The sequence below is a fragment of the Propithecus coquereli genome, unplaced genomic scaffold (assembly GCF_000956105.1).
Source record: "Propithecus coquereli isolate 6110/MARCELLA unplaced genomic scaffold, Pcoq_1.0 Scaffold13, whole genome shotgun sequence".
Classification (NCBI taxonomy): Eukaryota; Metazoa; Chordata; class Mammalia; order Primates; family Indriidae; genus Propithecus; species Propithecus coquereli.
In genome coordinates, this window is record NW_012137191.1 from 5,650,323 (window position 1) to 5,669,229 (window position 18,907).

The following is an 18,907-nucleotide window of genomic DNA, read 5'->3' on the forward strand; positions in this document are numbered from 1 at the left end:
TAGTTTCGAAGCAGAGGCTCCGACGAACCTGTAGGATCACACAAGATAGGACCGAGTCCAAACGGGTCCCCAGCGAGGCGGGGCGCGCCGGGCAGAATCTAAGCGTTTAATTAACTATCCCTCTGCATACCCACACCAAAGGAAAAGGAACTCAAATAGGCAACCCCCAAACCGTTTGATCAGAGGAAATTGGGTTTGTCTTTTCTCCCCCTTCACCCTTCCTGTCTTTCAATTCATCAGGATTGTTGGTTTTAAAAGGGGGGCGGGGGGGGATAAAATTGGAGGCGGAGCAGAGGTGACGACCGAGCCGTATTTGAGAGCCTGGCCCGCGCCTGGGTGAACTTCTCCTAGCGCATAACCCGCCTGCAGCCCAGCCCCGCCGCCTGCGCGCGGAGCCAGACTCTGCCCGGCTCGCCGCCCCGCGCCCGGGCGCCGGCCGGATCCGCGCGCCGACCTCGCCTCTCGGGCTGCGCGGGGGTGCGCGGGGACGCGCGCCCAGCGGCCTCGATCCCGCGGCGGCGTCCGCGCTCCGTGTTTTCGCTCGCGCCGGACCGGGCAGCAGAGGGCGGGGTGCGCGGCGGCGCCGCGGCGCGGGGCTCGTGAGAAGGAGCGCACTCGCCTGCAGCCTGCTGCCTGCTGCCTGCTGCCAGCGCCGCCTCCCGCGGCCGCCGCCGCCCGACAGCGCGCCCCGAACATGCCAGCGCCGCGCCGCCTGCGCTGACTGCGCCGAGACGCGCGGCCGCCCGCACGGCGACTGTCCGGGCTCTGGATGGTTCGCGTGCTGCCCACCCTCGCCCACCCCTGACGCCGCGGACCGCAGCTCCGCAGACCCGCCGCGGCGCGAGGACCGTCCAGCCGAGTTCTCTCTCCGTCGCGCGGGGTGAGTGGCAGCCCGGCTCCTGGCGGGGTCTGCCGAGGGGGCTGCGGCGCGGCGGTGGGGGGCGATCGCCGCAGGGCCAAGGCGGGGCACCTTCGCTGTCACCGCGGGGCGTCTGTGACACCCAGACTGGGTCGGTGTGGCAGAAAATAAGGGAGAAGGGCATAACCGGTTCGTTGGGCTGTGTGGGCAGTGAAAGCAGACACCGGGCTGCAGCACCAAGAGGGCTTCAGATAGGCAGCCCGCACGGCTCCTGCCTGCGGCATCACAGCCAGCTCTTCCCTTGATTCTCTCCTGCGTGGGAGCGACCAGGGGCCCGAGAGTCGCGGCGATGCGGGGCGCTGGGAGGCGAGGGTGCGCTGGTGTGTCTCCGCCGCTTAGGATCGCCTGTCACCTACTGGCGTCCGGAGGGAGGGTCCTGATTCTGTCCTGACGGCGCTGGGGAAAGGGCCAGTTGCTTTCTGCCAGCGGTGCATCAACTCCCACCGCTGCCCCCCGCCCCCCCTGTGTTGTTTTCTGTATGTAGCACGTATATAGAAAAGAATGAGAGCGTCTTCCTCTCTTTAGGCAGAAAAAGTTGAAGAAACTAGGCATGTTAATAATTAACAGGACTAGGACTCAGGATGCAGCAGAAAGCTGTTAAATTTTCATTGCCCTCTAAGAAAAACAAACGGCATCGCCATTGACTTTTGGCAGCACTGTGTTATTTTGGGAGACTTTGGGAAAATTGTCCACAGATTGTCTTCAGGAGGCTGAAGAACGAGGTGGGTGGGGGCGGGAGGGAGGAAGGCTGGCATCACACTGAGTTCCAGCTTGCCTAAGGAGGATTCAGGATCACAAGCCAAACGCGTTTGGTTGCTGATTTTAAAAAGCATATCAGGGCAGAGCTGCGGCCATGAGCAAGGTGAAGAACACACCGTGGGAACCGGCCTAAAGGAAAGGAACATGTCAAAATCGTGCCTCTGCTGGGGAGTGCAGATGCATTTGTGCTATAAAAAGGATGCATACCTATGTGCTTTTAGGATAGATTTTTATGAAGGACAAATTATACTTAATGAAATTGTATCTTGTATCTGTTCGCGCATACAGTTTTATCTACCGCCTCACTTTAATCCGTACTTCGGAAGGCTGTGTCTGCCGCTGATGTTATGTAATTGATGTAGTTCACCATCAGATATTTTTTTAATGTACTTTTGGAGTAAAGGGAACTTCCATCTGTCTTTCCAGACAGGCCCAAGGTGTAGACGGGTGAGGGTTGCTAATGTTTGCCCTAGTCTGGCTCCAGATGTGTGAGCTCAGCTGTTGCCTGTCACTTAGGTGACAACTGGCCTTTTCCCACTAAGCCTTTGCTGTCTCCGTTATCCTCAGTGAAGTGTCAATGTTCAGCCGCCTTCTATTATCAGGAGTGGACTCTAGCCCCTTGGGAGGCGGCAGCCTTGTTTGACCATCCCCAACAGTATGAATGTTTTCAGATTCTAGGAAGGAAAAAAAAATCCAGTGATAGCAAGATAGATACATTTTGAATTGAGCATCAACTTAATCCAAAGATTCTGCTTTAATCAAGACAGCTCTATAAGGATGACGCAATATCTGTCAAACCTTTTCTCTGGAACAATATTTACTCCCACCAGGGGATTTTAAACTTAAATAGCAGCCATTTATCTTGCTGTCTGGTGGAGCCTGGTTTAGTTTGCCTTCAATGTGGTCCTAGCCTTGGTGGCTGGATTTGGCCTCGGACAGGAATCTGTCATTGTAGCCCAGCTGGAGCCTGAAGAAAGCAAAATACAGCACCTGCTGGTACCAGAGGGTTTCTAAATGCCATCAACTGACGAGTCAGGAAACACAGAAGGAGATATTTCACAAGCTCTTCCAGAAATGTTTATACAAAGGATTTAAAGGTTAAAAATGCATGTGCTCTACATATTAAAACTGAAAGGTGCTACAAATAAATGGATGTTACCCACAGTTAAGGGTTTGCACACTTGCTGATGAACTCAAAAATCTGTAATTTTAATAAGTCATGGCTGACATAGTGACTCATTCTTATGAATAAGCCTCAAAAAGGAAAAACGGAAGGAAGGAAGGGAGGGGGGAGGGAGGAAGCCAAACTGGATGGTTCATAGAGATAGACATATTGATGTGAGTTAATAGATTTAGTAAATTAATTTTTCCATCCTTAATTTGGTACTAATTGGTGATTTATCACTGAGTGAGCCTATTGGTTGATAGGTTTTTAAAAGAAAAGTGATATATTTTACTAAAGTGACAGATTCAATCAGTTCTGCTAGTAATACCAATGAAGCTTAAAAAGCTTATTATGTTTTTATAATCAAGGTCTGTGGAACCACTCTTTGTCCCTGGAAGGGGTATGATGAGTCATTTTGGGTCACCCAAATAAAATCTAATATCAGCTGGGGAGAAAAAAAGAACCATTATAGGGTTAATAGATGAACTGTTAAGTTTAGCATCAGATATGGGTAAAAGTCTGTTGTTCCTAATATTCTCTCATATGATAACTATAAAAAGAACAAAAAAGTTAAATTTTGTAGTTTCTTTGATTAAGGATTTTTAAAAGTAAGCTGAAATATAAGTTTAAAAAGTGGCATTGTAAGATAATTTCTCTAAAGTCTCATATAATTATTTGAAAGCAAAATACAAAGAGTTCATTGAGTGTTTATAATACTCATGAGGTGAAACACGAGTCTTTAAAAATATTTTCCAGTAATTAAGTAACTCTTTTCATAGCCTATACCTATATGTTAGCTTGTCTAATTTTAACTATCTTCAGTAAAGATTATCATTACTTGTATTCTAGTTACTACAGTTAATTTCCTGGTTAAAGTAATTTATAAAGAGTAAATTTTTCCTTTTAAAGAAGGAAAGAAAATCCAGGTACTATGGGGCACACCTGTAGTCCCAGCTACTCCAGAGGCCGAGGTGGGAAAATCACTTGAGCCCAGGAGTTTGAATGCAAACCTGGGCAACATAGTGAGATCCCATCTCTGAAAAAAAAAAAAGTAATTTAAAAAGTCAAAGGGATCCTCATCTGTGCATAAAAATGTTAAAGATGTCATTTGACTGGTATAGACTCCTCCCCCTTAGAAAAATAGCTGTCTCTTTTTTCTCCATGTTATATAAAATAATATCAATTATTTCATGCTTATTAGTGAAAGAATATTAAAATTGCTTAGATCCATGTATAATTATTTCACAATAAAGAGAAGGAGTTAGAGAGGTAAACGAATTGTGTTTCTTGGTTGGTTGGTGGTTGGTTGGTGTTTTAAGGAACTATTACTTCTTTTTCTTCTGGTCACAGAATAAAAGATTACTGAATTGTCTTGAGAAGGTTGGTGTGAGCAAACGAATTGAGAGAGGGAAGGAAAAATCTCGGTGCCAAGTCCTGCACTGTTGAGTTCCTCAAAACCTCAGGCAGCATATGGAGCCAGCACTCCAGCACAGAGTGCCAAGGACCAGGATGGCATCTGGGCAATTGTAGCAGCCCGAGCTTCTGACCTCCCCACCTCTGGACACAGAAGTGTAGTGTCTCAGCTCCCCCAGGAACCAGGAACCACACCTACCTACTTGTTTATGGTCCTCCTGAAACAAAGGACCAAAGGAGGTAGACTACATGGGTGTTGGTAAATGAACATTTTGGAACAGTGAAAAAAGCTGAGCCTGCGATTACATGGGATGTCCGGGTAAGCCTCTGTTTCCCCCCTTCCCCACTCTCTGAAGGAGTCACAATGGGAAGAGACACGCTTTACAAGTTGGAACATGCTAATGTCATGATATTTCTGGCTCAGAGATACAATAGAATAATCAGATCACTTTTCTGTATGCCAGAATGACACAGTTTTTCCAAGAACCATTTCGGAGCTGCTGGTCCACAGGCACTATTTTCAGTTATAGGGGAAAGGGTGGGGGAATCAAACTTCTCAAAAAGAATGTAATAATTCTTCCTGTGTCTCTGTTTTGTGTACTTGTTTAGACTAAACTTTAAATGCATTTTGGTCATTTTCAAAGAGACCTCTCCAGGAACAAGAATGATTGCCCAGCCTAAACTGATTAGACCTTTCTAGGTTCATTCTTCAATAAAGAGAGATTTTACCTTAAAATAAAAATGAAAGTATCAGCCAGGCAGAAGCCAAGGTAAACATTTTAAAACTTAGAGCTGTAAAGAAGCAAGTAGCTGTCATTTACCTTTACTTAACTTTCTACTCGCCTGTCTGTAAGTTTGGTCCTAAGTGATCCTAAAAATCAACTGACCAATTCAACTGCAGTTGTATTTTTCTCCCTGGTAGATTTGGGGTAAACTCTTGGGAGAGATGCCTTTCATTTCTAGTGGATTACACTTCAGAAAAAAAGTTAGAGCTGTGTTATTTCAGTTGTTCTAGTACTGAAGTCATGGACTCCTTTCTAGGAGTTTTGTCCCAGCTGCTTGATTTATAGCACCCAACAGCTTTTGCTTTGCGTATGTTTCTCTCCTTTTCTCATCCATCTCTGGAAAGAAAGATTTGTCAATAATGCAGTGAAAATACTGCAGTTAGATGCAGACCCCATAGGTAGACTCCTACGTGCTGTATGCTCTCGCTCAGCTGCCCTTCTTTTATCAGAGGCACAGATCCCAGGGCTTGCAATTATGGTCTTTGACTTTGGTAACAATTTTGTTTGAAATGTTTCCAATTACACACAATATTGGCGGCATGTAGCAGCTGCATGCCAAAAAGCATTTCAAAGTGTGTTCCAAGAATCAGGCTGTGATTGCTTTTAATTTAAATAAGGCTATTTGGTTTCCTGTGATGTTTTTTATAACTACCTTTCCCCCCATTTTTGTCGCCTTAAAAAAAAAGTCTAATGTAAAGTAGCCACCACTTCATGTGATAAAATATTGACTCTGGTTTTCTAGGATAGCTATTTGCTTTTAGCAGCCACAACAGACATTTTAATAAAGGAATTTTAAAGAACCATTGCACAGCAGTTTGGATTTCCCCAAAGAAAAAAAAGGGGGAAAGGTTATCTCATAGCATATTGTAAGTAGCTAATGTTTTCAAATTTTCCCCTCCTCCTCTTTAGGGACCTATCATTATAATTATCTTTTTAGGTCAGTGGAGACCATTTGGTATACTGTCTTTTTTTTTCAGATTCCTCTACTTTTTGGTGGGTCCATGAAAAGGTGTTAAAAAAAAAACTTAAAAGGGTAGAGAGAGATCAATAAGAATATTCTTAAAACAGGGATGTGGGGTGAGGTGGGCCAGCAAATCATTTCACCATTTTACAGGAAGTAAACCCTCCAAATTGGCCTCCTCTGTGGGCTTGAAATCTCTGAACACTGAAACCCTTTTAAATGGTGGTCGTTTAAATCTTTCAGTAGCTACCAGATATACTGGACTTATTAAATCTGAAAATAAGAAAATATACACTCTTAGGACTTGGAGTGAATGGATTGGGAAGAGGACTGAGGAGTTTTGTTTCCAAGACAGTTTGTTGGCCTACCTGAAACATAACACCTAGAGCTAGAGGGTATCCAATAGGCGAGGTGCTAAGATGGTCCTAATTAAGGTGTTTTCACATAGGCTCTTTCAATCCTGGCAAAAACATCCTATAGAATATAGTGCTTCTTTGGGTTGAACAGTAGTTGACTTGCGTAAATGCCAACATCTCTTCTGGCATTTTTGGAAATCTTCCATCATGTAATAAATAGTGCTGTATAATCCAAATTTGTAAATGCCATGTTTCATGTAGCCCCTGTAGAGACAGCTGAAATTAACCCAGGCTGCTAGGGATCATTGAAATCCTGGAGGTTAGGTTACTGCCTAAATCCAAAGTACTACCAGTAACTAACGCTATTGGAGGCCTTTGATCAAACCTAGGAGAGGTGTGAGGTTAATCTTAGTATAGCAGTGTACTGTGAAGAAGTGCCCACCAACCGATGCTTAGTGTTTTCCTTTTAATCCCCTTTATCCTTGGAAACTGTCTTTCAGTTAGGCAAACCTACTTGGAGGAAATTTGCTCAACTAGAGGTAAAATGAGGTTTATGTTACTTTATCAGCCGAGCACCCCAGCCTGCCAGACATACCCACCCCACCCAAGCCCATTGCTATAGTGACAAAACCTACAGTAATTATGGTTGAAATAGAAAGTCTATTAAAACCTTTTTCTATATTGGGCAGCTCCTCTGCCCTAGTTAAAATGCTGCCTTCTGTGTACACACGCGCACACACACCACTCTTTCGGTCTAATAATAGTAAACTGATTTAAGCTATGTTATCGGTTCACCAAGGGCACTTCTACTTCTTTTGTTTCTTTTATTTCGCTGATAAGCAAATAATATGGTAATCTGCTGAAGAAACTCATAACTTGTTAACTGGAATTGATTTTCCAACGATGCTATTTACATGCTTGAATAATCCAAGTTCCTAATTTAGGATCTGAAAAAGGGCTAGATAGTGTGATATTTTTGTTTTGCTTTAAAATATCTCTTCCAAACCATTTAGGGAACTGTTAGATTTTATATAAGAAGACTGTTCAGTGCTCTAGTGTCGAAATACTTGTTATAATATGTATCAAAAAGATGACATTTTAAATTTTTCTGTGACTATGTAATTAATAAGTATGTTCAGAGCTAGAAGTATATGCACGTTACATAATTTTTAGAAAGATAAAGTTAGATCTGAAATGCATTAGAGAATCACAGATGTTTCTTGTAAGAAAATACATATGCTTCGTAGGAATTTTGAACTGCTTTCTGATGCTAAGCTTTGTTCACTGCAAGGATCATATGAATAATTTCATTGAGTTGCCCCAGTTCTTATTTACACAAGCCTTGAGAGAGGAGCTGAAGTGATAAATAACTTGCCCCCGTCACCTAGTTCTGAAATGCTTTAGCCTTTTATGTTTTCATGACTGTGAAGGGGAGGGAATAAAATATACAGAGAAGATGTTTTTGTTTAACTAACTTAATCATATAAGTTCCCTTTGTGGGGCTTCTATAAGCTTAAACAGCTTGGCAGGCTAATAGCCAAAAACGTGTCCTCAAGTACTGCCAAACGTGTTAAAAGCAGACCAGGCCTTCTCCATATTGAGGTACTGGAAACATATTTTTTTAACCTTCTGCATTTTTAGGAATAAACCAGAAAAATCGCTCTCCGTCTCCCCCTCTTCACCCATGGAAACTGAAATTATTATTCATTGCCATGTTGAAATGAAAAACTGATAGGAATAATGATATTTGTGTGGGAATGTTTTAAACTAGCTTGATGTGGCTGTTTAGGCAGGAAGCAACCAGGTTACTACAGTGTATGATGGGTCTTTTCTGTTATTTTTGTGTTTGGGTTGCCTGTAGAAACTGACTTTTTTACATTGGTTTAGTAACTTTTGACAAAGTGCTTTGTCCATTTATCCTGTTTCTTACAGTAGTGGAACAGTAGTGATGTGCTATAACAGTGCTGAAAAAGTTGACTTTTCTAAAGTCTTTTTCTCAAATTCAGAAAACTCAGACAATAGCTGTGTGATTTCAGGTCAGTCTCTCGGCCTTCATGGGCCTCAGTTTCTTCATACATAAAATGAGGGAATTAGGCTAGATCAGTGCATATAAATCAAAAAGTTAAATCCTACATACCTATGAAGGCTTTTCAAAATACAAATATACAGAAATTTTAAGGCAGCAGGTTTGGGTGGGGTCTTGCACATTTAGCTTGAGAAGGCTTCTCGGGTGATTTTGAAGCACAACTGCTGTTGAGCCACTAAATTAGATGATGTCTAAGATTTCCTTCCAGTTGAAAAACTCTGTCTTCCTAATCCTACTAGACTGAACTGCTTGCCTTCCTTTCTTTTTCTCCCTCCGCTCTCCTTCTTTCTCTCTTCTTCCCTCCCTTCCTCTCTCCTTCCATCCTCTCTTCTCGCCTTCTTCCTTCTTTCCTTTCTTCCTTTCTTTCTCTTTTGTTCATTCACTCATTCTTAGTAGCTACTTTTATTCTTAATGTTACTTTCAAAATATTATAGATGTCATTTTTTTCATTTTCCATTAGTGATATTTGATCATCAGTATTATAATCATATAAATCCTTTTGTTTTGATATATGGAAGGATTTTAACTGTAATAAGTTTAATTCAATGATTCAAATCAATATCGTAGATGAATACTGATTTTTCCCCACTGAGCCATATTGTTGTTAGTATAATAATAAAGATGAGAAGTATTATTTTTTTATCAGTTAGATGTCATTTTAACCCAGTTCTGGGAAGATCTATGTTCTGCGCCTGTGAGTACATGGTAATCACAAGCAACCGTGTATGTTCACCATGGCATACCCAACGCCTAACACAGTGCCTAGTGCATGGTAGACGCTTGACAAATACGCAGAGCCCAAAAGATCAAGAAACTTTTTGAAAATATAATGTTAATTATGTTTTCAAATAATATGCTTAGTGTGTTTTTATCAACTGCCAGACACTCGTCAGGTAAAGCACCTCCAAATTTAAAACAATGAGTTTAATTGTTTATCTGAAAAACAGCATAATAAATACATTATTTTTCTTATGCTTCTAGACTTTGGGCATACTCCATAGTGCATATATTGTGTTTTTTCCCCCTAGATTAACAATTGGTCTCATTGCTTTAAATTTGGAGGTACTTTACCTGAAAAGGTATCTGAAGGTTGACAAAAAAGATATTGAGCATATTATTCAAAAATGTAATTAACAAACTGTTGAAAAATAAGTTTATCCTATGTTTCCTTACTTTTTGATCTCTTGTATTTGTTGAATGAATGAATTTCAATTTTCTGTGGCCATACATATGTGTCAATTTAAGAAATATCACGTGTACCCATCCATATCACCATGAAGGTTTTAAAACTTATATGACAAATGTATAAATTTATTACAATTTTAAGTCGTATTTTTAAAGATTTTGAATTATAAAGATCAAAAATTTTAAATCTTTATTAATACAAATTTCTTTAATAAAGTGTTATGTAGATCTATCTATTTATCTATCTATGCCTTTAAGCCCTTTGTCTTTTTCAACAATGGAAATACCAATTTTCACTTTTTTGGATTAGTGAAGTAATTTTTAAACTAGCTAATTATAATTACTTTTTATAGCCAGCAATTACTTTGATCCTTTTATAGACATGATTCCATGCCATATCATGATTTCATAACACATGAAGTATAATATTTCAAAAGTGTCTATATCCATACAGAAATTCATATCCCAATATATATGTATTTTTTGTTCTAGATAAGATAAATCAGAGAAGCTCAATAAAACATGATAAACACTCTCAGTTTTTCTCATAATAACTGTAACACATCTGAAAGTTTGATTATCAATCAGGGGAAAATTCTTGGTTACATAGTTATGTGGAAATTGATTAAAACAGTTTGTTGCCCATTTTGTTTCTTTGCTTCTTCTTCTGTCTTTGAAATTATGAGTATTTCTTATCATTATCAATTATTGCCATTACTGTAGAACATAAACAGACTAAATAAAAAGAAATTAAACCAGTCGATATTACTGATGGCTGTGTCTACATAGTACAAATAAAAGGTGACATTTGATACTTACCTAGTTTACTTGATTTTTTGTTGCTGTTGTATGTTCCATTCTTGTGGGGGGGGGGGTTGTTTTGTTTTTGATTAAAAGAACTGTAAAACTGGCCATTATAGGCCAGGCACGTGGCTCATGCTTGTAATCCTAGCACTTTGAGAGGCGGAGGTTGAGGCCAGGAGTTTGAGACCAACCTGAGCAAGAGCGAGACCCCACCTCTACAAAACATAGAAAAATTAGCAGGGCATGGTGGCTTGCTCCTGTAGTCCTGGCTACTTGGGAGGCTGAGGCCGGAGGATCGCTTGAGCCAAGGCGTTTGAGGTTGTGGTGAGCTATGATGATGCCACTACACTCTAGCCTGGGTGACAAAGTGAGACCCTGTCTCAAACAACAACAACAACAACAACAAAAAAGGTCATTCTAAAACTTGGATAACTCTCCAATCTCCTTTGGACTTTTTCACTGTACACGCATTGCCAGTAGCAAAATCGGCTAGCTTCAGCACATTTTTTCCTAGTGTATGCCCTTTGCCAAATCAAATAATCAGGGCCTCAGAGTAGAAATTTCTACCTGAATTATCTACTTGGGTTGTTTACACAATGTAACAGGAAGACTCTCTCTTTTAGTCATGATGTGAACTGCGAGGCATTTTAATCAGGAAAAAGATTAAGCTGTAACTAAACAGTTTAAGGATCATTTGAAATAAGTTGAGAGCTGGTTCAGAGGATTGTATAAAGCCTTAATATTTGTAGGCTTGACTTTTCTGAAGTTTCACAGCTAATCTTGTTTGTGCTGGACTTCAAGCTAAAGGACAAGGTGGGATCATGGCTCATCCATCCTTTCATGTCTCTGCTCAAAAGTCATCTGATGTCAGAGATGCTTCCCTGATCACACTCTATAAAGTAGCAGCATCCCTGCCTTCTCCCAGCCACCACCCAGCACTCCCCAAGCCCCTTAACCTGTGCTTTTTTTCCGTAGCACTTAGCTAGATAGATATTTACTTTTTATACCTGACTGTTCCATGAAAATGCCTCTGTACTATATAGTATTCTGTCTACTGCTTTATCCTCAGCTCTTAGAGTAGTGCCTGGCACATAGTAGGTGCTTAATAAATATCTGAAGAATAAATAACTGCTCCCAATCTAATAATATTTAGTGCTGAGAAAGTTAGACAGTTCTAAGCTTATAATCTCATTCTTAAAATAGGGCAATAAAGTTGGCAAACAGCCTTTCATTTTTATAGGTTAGACACTTGCGGACCATTTTAATGTTATATATAAAATAAAAACAAATAATAGCCAGTATTCATTTTTATCTGAACAAAAATGTTTTAGAAAGGAGATAGAGATTTTTTCTTTTGAGGTTTTGATTTTTGCAGCCGAAGTGGAGTTTCGGAGCTGTTTGCCCCCTTGTCTGAATAAAGCCAGAGAAATGTGATAGAGTATGGGGAAAGAGGCTGGTCAAACATCCCTCCTTCCTTTTCCCCACCCCACAGTGATCAATGAAATGTAATCATATAGCAAAGGGATGTGGTATTAATAGAAAATCTAATATTTGCAACAAGGAAGCTATGTGACCTCCTTCTTCGTAATGCACCTATGCTACTCTAACCTTAAAAAGCATATAGGTAGCATCTTCAGATAGGCTTGTGGTGTTGCCATGTCTGTTAAAACGTGGATGACAGACTGTCTTTCACTCAAGAAATCTCCTGATTTAAATTCCAGGGGTGAAAAGCTAATCCTCTAAGTGATTCAAACAGCTTGCTGGGAAACCTCATTACTTGAAATTATTATTTTAATGTCTCAGTTTCCAGGGCTAAATTGGCAGTGAGTCAGTTTTCCTATTAAGAAGCTGAGCCAACTTATTTGTCCAGAAATTATCATGTTTTAACTTGGGAGTTCTTTACTATAACAAGGCTAATACCTCCGAAGTACACAAAGCACTTTCAGATTCATCTCATTTGTCTTCACTGCAGCTTTGTGTGCAGGTCTAACCAAGGTTATCCCAATTTACTGATGAGGAAGCTGCCTGTTATAGTTCAAGACGCTTCCCAAGGAGCTTTGGCTTGGCAGTTCCTAAATAAATGAATGCTTGTAGTTAAAATTTTAGAAAGAAAGAAAGAACAAGAGAAAGAGAAAGTAAGCAAGCACTTGTAGCTTACCCAAAATTGTTTGATGATGTTTTCTTGTTTCATAAATGTTGCCATGCTTATATTTGTTTTATATTACATGCTTTTAGATAATTATTGCCTCTCCGACTACTTACCTTCATACGACCTTGGATGAGTCACTTGATTTTCTGGACTTCTTACCCACTTTGTGCCTCAGTTTCCTCAATTGTAAAATGAGGAAGCTAATGATTTTTTAAGCTGAAAATTCACTTGATTCTAAAATGCTGGATTTGGAGGGTTTAACTTCAGGGGAATAGATAATAAATAACAAATGTGAGCTGTTATTTTTCTTCTTCTCATCATTATCAGTACCTGAATCCCTGACTAGAATTATGTAATAATCCATTCATAAGTATTCATATTAGCCAGGTGCATCTTATAGCTTTATTTATTATTCAGTATGGCCAATTCAAAATTCAAACAGTAGCTATATTTGAAAGACCCAGGAGAATATACACTTCCCCTGACCAGAAGTCTGATTTAATAGCTTACATTACAATTCAATATGACAGCTAAAAAATTGCAGTGATATTAAAAAGCAAATTATTAATCTCACTTAGTTACAACAATGGCATACTTTCACACTAAAAATTCCAAATGTGAGTACTGTGCTTATTATGCATGGGAAATGTGGAAAATTTAAAAAGTAAAACTCAAAGTAGTATGTTGACTTGTGTCATCACATAGTGATTAGAACTATGTTTAAAATGTGTGTGTCCATTGACCAAATTATAATTAATTTGAGGAGGTTTAGAGAGGGTTTGCTGAAAAATAAAAATAACCCCACATCCATTTTAGTTGCATTCCTAACATTTTCAAAAACCCTGATAACTTTATCTCTCACGCTCCCCAGATAAAAGCTGGTATGAATACACATTAAGTAGTGAAACTATTAATATATATTAATCTTAGATAATATATGTTGGCATACATCACCATACCTGCTGGCCTGAGTGTTCCTTTTCGTAGCATTGTGATTAATTAATCACTAACTTTTCAGCAAATTTTCAGGACCTGGAATCTTACTCGCATTCTAATTAGTCTGAGCCCAAAGTTAGAAGCGGCCCACTGGGAAGTATTATACCATCTGCATTGTATCTAAGATCGAGTTTGTGGATTGTTCAGATGAGCACAGCAATGAGCCGTGGCGTGTCTCCCAACAGATTCATAAGTGAGTATGAAGTGCTGTACCAATAGGAAGGACTATATAAATGTGACATTAATAATAACCAGTTTGAATCTGGGTCACTTCAGCCATGACTCAAAGATCAAAGACTATCAGATGGTAATGACTGTGTGAAGACACTGCAGGAAGGCATTCCATTCCTTAATGACACCTTTTCGGGCCTTCTCAGCAGACCGTCAGAGAGTGGGATGGAAATAAAGTCACAGTGCCCCTTGGTCTGGAGGCTAGCCCTCCAGGGTACAGTCGGCACACTTCTGCAGAGATGCTCTAAGAACAGTTCACGGTGGTTTCTGCTGTTCTGGCTCCTTCATTGGATACACAGAACCTTTCATCTTTTGCCTCTTTTCTTAACCACTTATTCACTTCAAAGTGATGGTAGCTGTTTTGCATATTCTCTGCCTTTTCTCTGAAAAGTAAAGAGAAATTGCACTTACAAATGCATGTTAACTATTTCATGTTAAACTTTCACATTTTTATTTCAACTTGGGGGCATCATTTTCCTTTCAACACACCTTTATTGAGTGCCTGTGGTTTGCCAGGCTTTATGGCAGGCTCCGAGAACACAAACATTAAATAAGAGTGGTTCAGTCTTTAAAAAGCTCAGTGTTTTGCAAGGAAGGAAGGCATTTAAGCACTTACTGGCAATATATTTTGATAAAGGCAGGAATACAGAAATGTGCTAGATGTAGCAGTAGCACAAAGGAAAAGGCAGTAGTCGTTTGTTCTGTGTGGATTGTTAAGGAAGGCTTCAGAGAGGGAGAGATGCTTGAGCTGGGTCTTAACAACTAAATAGGAGTTGGCCAAGCCATTAGAATTGCAGAAGGAAAAGTATATACAAAGGCAGGAAACATGAGACAAGCATGATGCTCAGTGAATTGCAATTATGCTCTTGGTTAGGGATTTTATTAATATAAAACCCAGTTTAAATCAGCAGTAAGATGAATTTTTATAACTTTCATTGTGATCCAATCTTTTCTTCTCTGTGGCTAGCTTTAAGTTTCTGAATAAGAGCTCTATGTTTTTGTCCTTAGATATTACATTTACCTGGTCAACCTACTAGGTGTTTATACTTGTGTCTTTTCATTGTTATGTTGTTACAATCTAAACTTGTTTGCTCTTAAGTTTCACCGCCAGGTTTGAGTTTCAGCCTCAAGTGTTTAGACAACATTGTATAATGAATGTTCTACTTTTATGACATTTGCTTTAGTACTGTAGGAGCTTTCCATGAAAGCTAATGGTGGGGGGGGGGGAAGAAGCCCGCATGTCACCAACTGGGCTCTAGATGTGTTTTATTGTGTTGGTATCTCTATTTTGTTCTCAGAAAACCTTTTTTTAATCTTAAAAAAACCTTACCCAAACAGGAATAGCAGACAATAAACTCATAGGAGATGAACTATTTTCTTCATTTCCTGATTGTTACTTCTTGAACTACTGCTTAAAAAAAAAAAAAACAAAAAACAAAAAACTCGCTATGATTCAGCTGAAAAAATCCATAACAATGTAAAGTACTGTACTTTTAAAAGCAAATCATGTTTATTTGTTTTTCAAAGGTAAACTCGATTCCTAGGTTGGAAGGTTCTGCTGTGTTTTAAGATGTGATTCTTCAATGTGGTAATATTAAAATTGTGATTTAACATCTTTTAGAATTTCTCCCGTCTAGTTGTTCACTGAGCAATCAGTATGTTTTCAGGCAGTCTGGCATGTGATAAATATTTTGTAGCATATGTGGCTGAACATGCCAATTTCAAAGAGCTTTACAAGCTTTAATTAATTTTCACAACAACCAGATGCACTTTGCTTTATTGATAGGAGTCCACAGACAGTAGGGTTCAGAATGTTGGCCATATTCATCTAGCCAAGCAGTTTTCAAACTTCTTTTGCTAGTTTAAGACTTTGCTCAAAAACAAAATTATCTGGAACCCTAGCATGTAAAGTAGGGTTGCTTTTGTTGGGAGATGTAAAAGGAGTTTGTTATAGGGCTACCATATTTACAAACACACACACACACACACACACACACACACACACAACATGCCCAGTTAAATTTGAATTTCAGATAAACAATGAATCAATTTTTGGTATAAATGTGTCCCAAATATTGCTTGTCCCTAAGAAATTATTGGTTGTCTAACTGAAATTCAAGTTTAATTGGGCATCCTGTATTCTACCTAGCAACACTAAGCTTGTGATGGTAGCCCCATCTTCTCAATTCCCTTGTCTCCTTGCAGCCAGGTAAGGTTCCTGGTTCCTTGAACACAGTTTGAAAACCACAGATAGGAGAAATCTATACAAATATCGAGAAAGAAATAATAATACATTTTTCTCCTTGGTCCTAAATTTAGGAATATTATCACTTCCTTGGCTATGTTAGAGAACCTTCATGATTATGCATCCATCACTACACATAATAATTTTAAAGAATTATTGCCTGTGCTTCACCTTTCTTTTTTCTTAAGATAAAATACTTTAGGCTCCCAATTTTGGGGAACAATGTTGAAGTCACCTATTTGTAGAAGCTAACAACTTAACTCTTATGAGTTAAGGAAAACGGATGGTACAATCACAATTACAGTTGGCCAGATAGAGTCAATACAGAGAAAAGTGAAGAGGAACCTGTGGAATGTGATTCTAAAGAAACCCAGGGGAGAATTGTCTCCCCTGAACTTACGCTTGTCATTTGGGCTAGTTGGCAAGCACATCTTTTATTGGTCCTGGCTTGATGACAATGCCCATTGAGGTAATTCTGTTACTTTGCTCCAATATTTTAAAGCAGCCCTCAGATATTACTCTCATTTCTCCAGTCAGCTACTCCACAGAGTATTTTTATTTAATCAGCCATTACATTTCTCAGTGTGAGTACAGTCTGATTAGCAATCAGAAGCCACTAAGTTTATTTAGGGTGAAACAATCCTCCAATGCTCAAGGGAATCCCTGGATTAACTGATAAAAAAATCCTTTTTTAAACATGTAAGAAACTGACAACCCTAACCTGGATCTAAGGAAACTCAGGTGATTTGGGTTTGATGCTCTGCATGGGTGGCCTGCTAACTCTGTAAGATTTTGTATTTGGTAAATGTTAGTCGTGGTTTATTTCTTGGTGCTTAGAATAGGAATGGGGATGATTTTATTCTTTGTGCCCTTCTCAAATTTTTCCAAAATTTAGGCTATAAGCATGTTAATTTTAAAATAAGAAAAACAAGTATTAAAGATGTATTTTCTTAAACAACATTTCTTGTTAATTTATTTATGTATTTTCATTTATTTATTTATTTATTTATTTTTGAGACAGCGTCTCACTTTGTTGCCAGGGCTAGAGTGCTGTGGGGTCAGCCTAGCTCACAGCAACCTCAAACTCCTGGGCTCAAGCGATCCTTCTGCCTCAGCCTCCCGAGTAGCTGGGACTACAGGCATGCGCCACCATGCCCAGCTAATTTTTTTCTGTGTTTTTAGTAGAGACGGGGGTCTCGCTCTTGCTCAGGCTGGTCTCGAACTCCTGAGCTCAAACGATCTGCCCTCGGCCTCCCAGAGTGTTAGGATTACAGGCGTGAGCCACCGCACCTGGCCTTAAACAACGTTTCTATGTTTAAATGTTCCAAAGTGTAGATGAAGACCATCTGGGATATTAATAATAACTTTTTAAACTTGCAAATGTTTATGTATCTTTTAAGGTTAATTGTAATGTGAAATCTGCCCAAATTGTTTTCACTTAAAATTTCTCTCTCATGGCTTTATTCATTCAACAACTACTTATTGAAGAAACATGATGTAGACATAGTCCTTTATGTCATAGGAAAAAGAATGGCGGGGTGGAGGGAAAAGAAAAAGAGAGATCAATGATAAAACCTGTGATCTGCATCCTTCAGAACTTTACTGTGTAGTGGGCAGGGCTGGGAATGTGCTCCTACACGTACACCTGAAATGGGGAGGAAAGGTGATTGACCTCAATTAGCAAATAAGCCTTTGATGCGCAGTGATGGTAAATGACTTTCGTGAGGCTGTGTGTTACCATCAGTACCTGAACACCCAGGACACCTGAGTTCCTGTTAGGGGTTTATACTTTTGCACCATAAAACTAAGTGCAAGCTTCCATCTCACCAGGTGGATCTGAAAAGCCATCAGGATCCCTGCTTTTTTTTCCAAGCCCAAGGCCTGGGACCAGGGAGTTCATCTACTTCTTCAGACAAGGCCAGCCCCAGGACTGGCTGCAGGTTGCGGCCGGATCCCTACCAGCTTTAGATAAAGCCTGAGTTTGTGCTGGGTGGTTTCACCTGCCTGTAGGCTGGTTTGAAGGATTTTGTTTTAATCAACTCTACAATATAAGCTACGTGGGCATTTTCTTTTTTTCTATTAGTTTCTTTTTGTATTCTCTTGGTGGAGAAAATAGCCTGTAAGTAATTTTATTCCTGTAATATCTCTTCATAAAATCCCTTTTGCTGGTCTTTTTTTGACTCTGAAACTCATACCAGATCCATAATAGGGAGAAGCACAAATTATTTGCACTTTTTTCTTTTATAATATTAACACGTGAGAAAAATTACCTATTCATTATGTTTACCGCCTTTCACAGTTCAAACAGGCTACACTTTACTCTGTATTTCTCAGTGGCTAGATGAAGGTGGAATTTGACAGGCAATTTAAGCGGATTTCTGTAATAAAGCCTAGGAAATTAAAGGTTTTATATTTGCTAAGACAACCTTTGGAATCAAAGTTAAAGTCACACAAACTATTGCACATTCAATTAAACTGAATTATTGTTGACATTAATATGAATACTTGTGAAAATAATCTTCCAGATATACAAAATATGTGCTTTAAGCCTAAATATTTTCTCCTTTATTTTGATTAGATATGGTAAAGATTATATAATAATTTTTAAGAACTTACTGAATATGAAACTTTTTACTTAAGATGCACATTTGGATTTGGAAATCCACTGAAATAAATATGAAAGAAATTTCTTAAAGGATTTCTTTTACTTGTGAATAAGCTAGAAAATATGAGCACCATTCAAATTTGCCTAATCATAATTCTGTGAGCTGTTGAAATCAAATAAATGTCTTGATCAGTTGAGCTGCCAGATGGAATTTTATCTAAAACCAGTACAACTTCTTTCATACTTTA

At 39.4% G+C, this 18,907-nt stretch overlaps 1 protein-coding gene across 1 annotated transcript in view; it reads left to right on the forward strand.

Annotated features, from left to right (window-relative positions):
- The first annotated feature begins 588 nt into the window (after window positions 1-588).
- Window positions 589-18,907, forward strand: part of PRICKLE1 (prickle homolog 1 (Drosophila)) — a 105,920-nt gene continuing 87,601 nt past the window's right edge. Inside the window, exon 1 of the mRNA XM_012638459.1 lies at window positions 589-880. The gene's annotated coding sequence lies outside the window, so the exon portion shown is untranslated. The remainder of the gene's footprint in view (window positions 881-18,907) is intronic.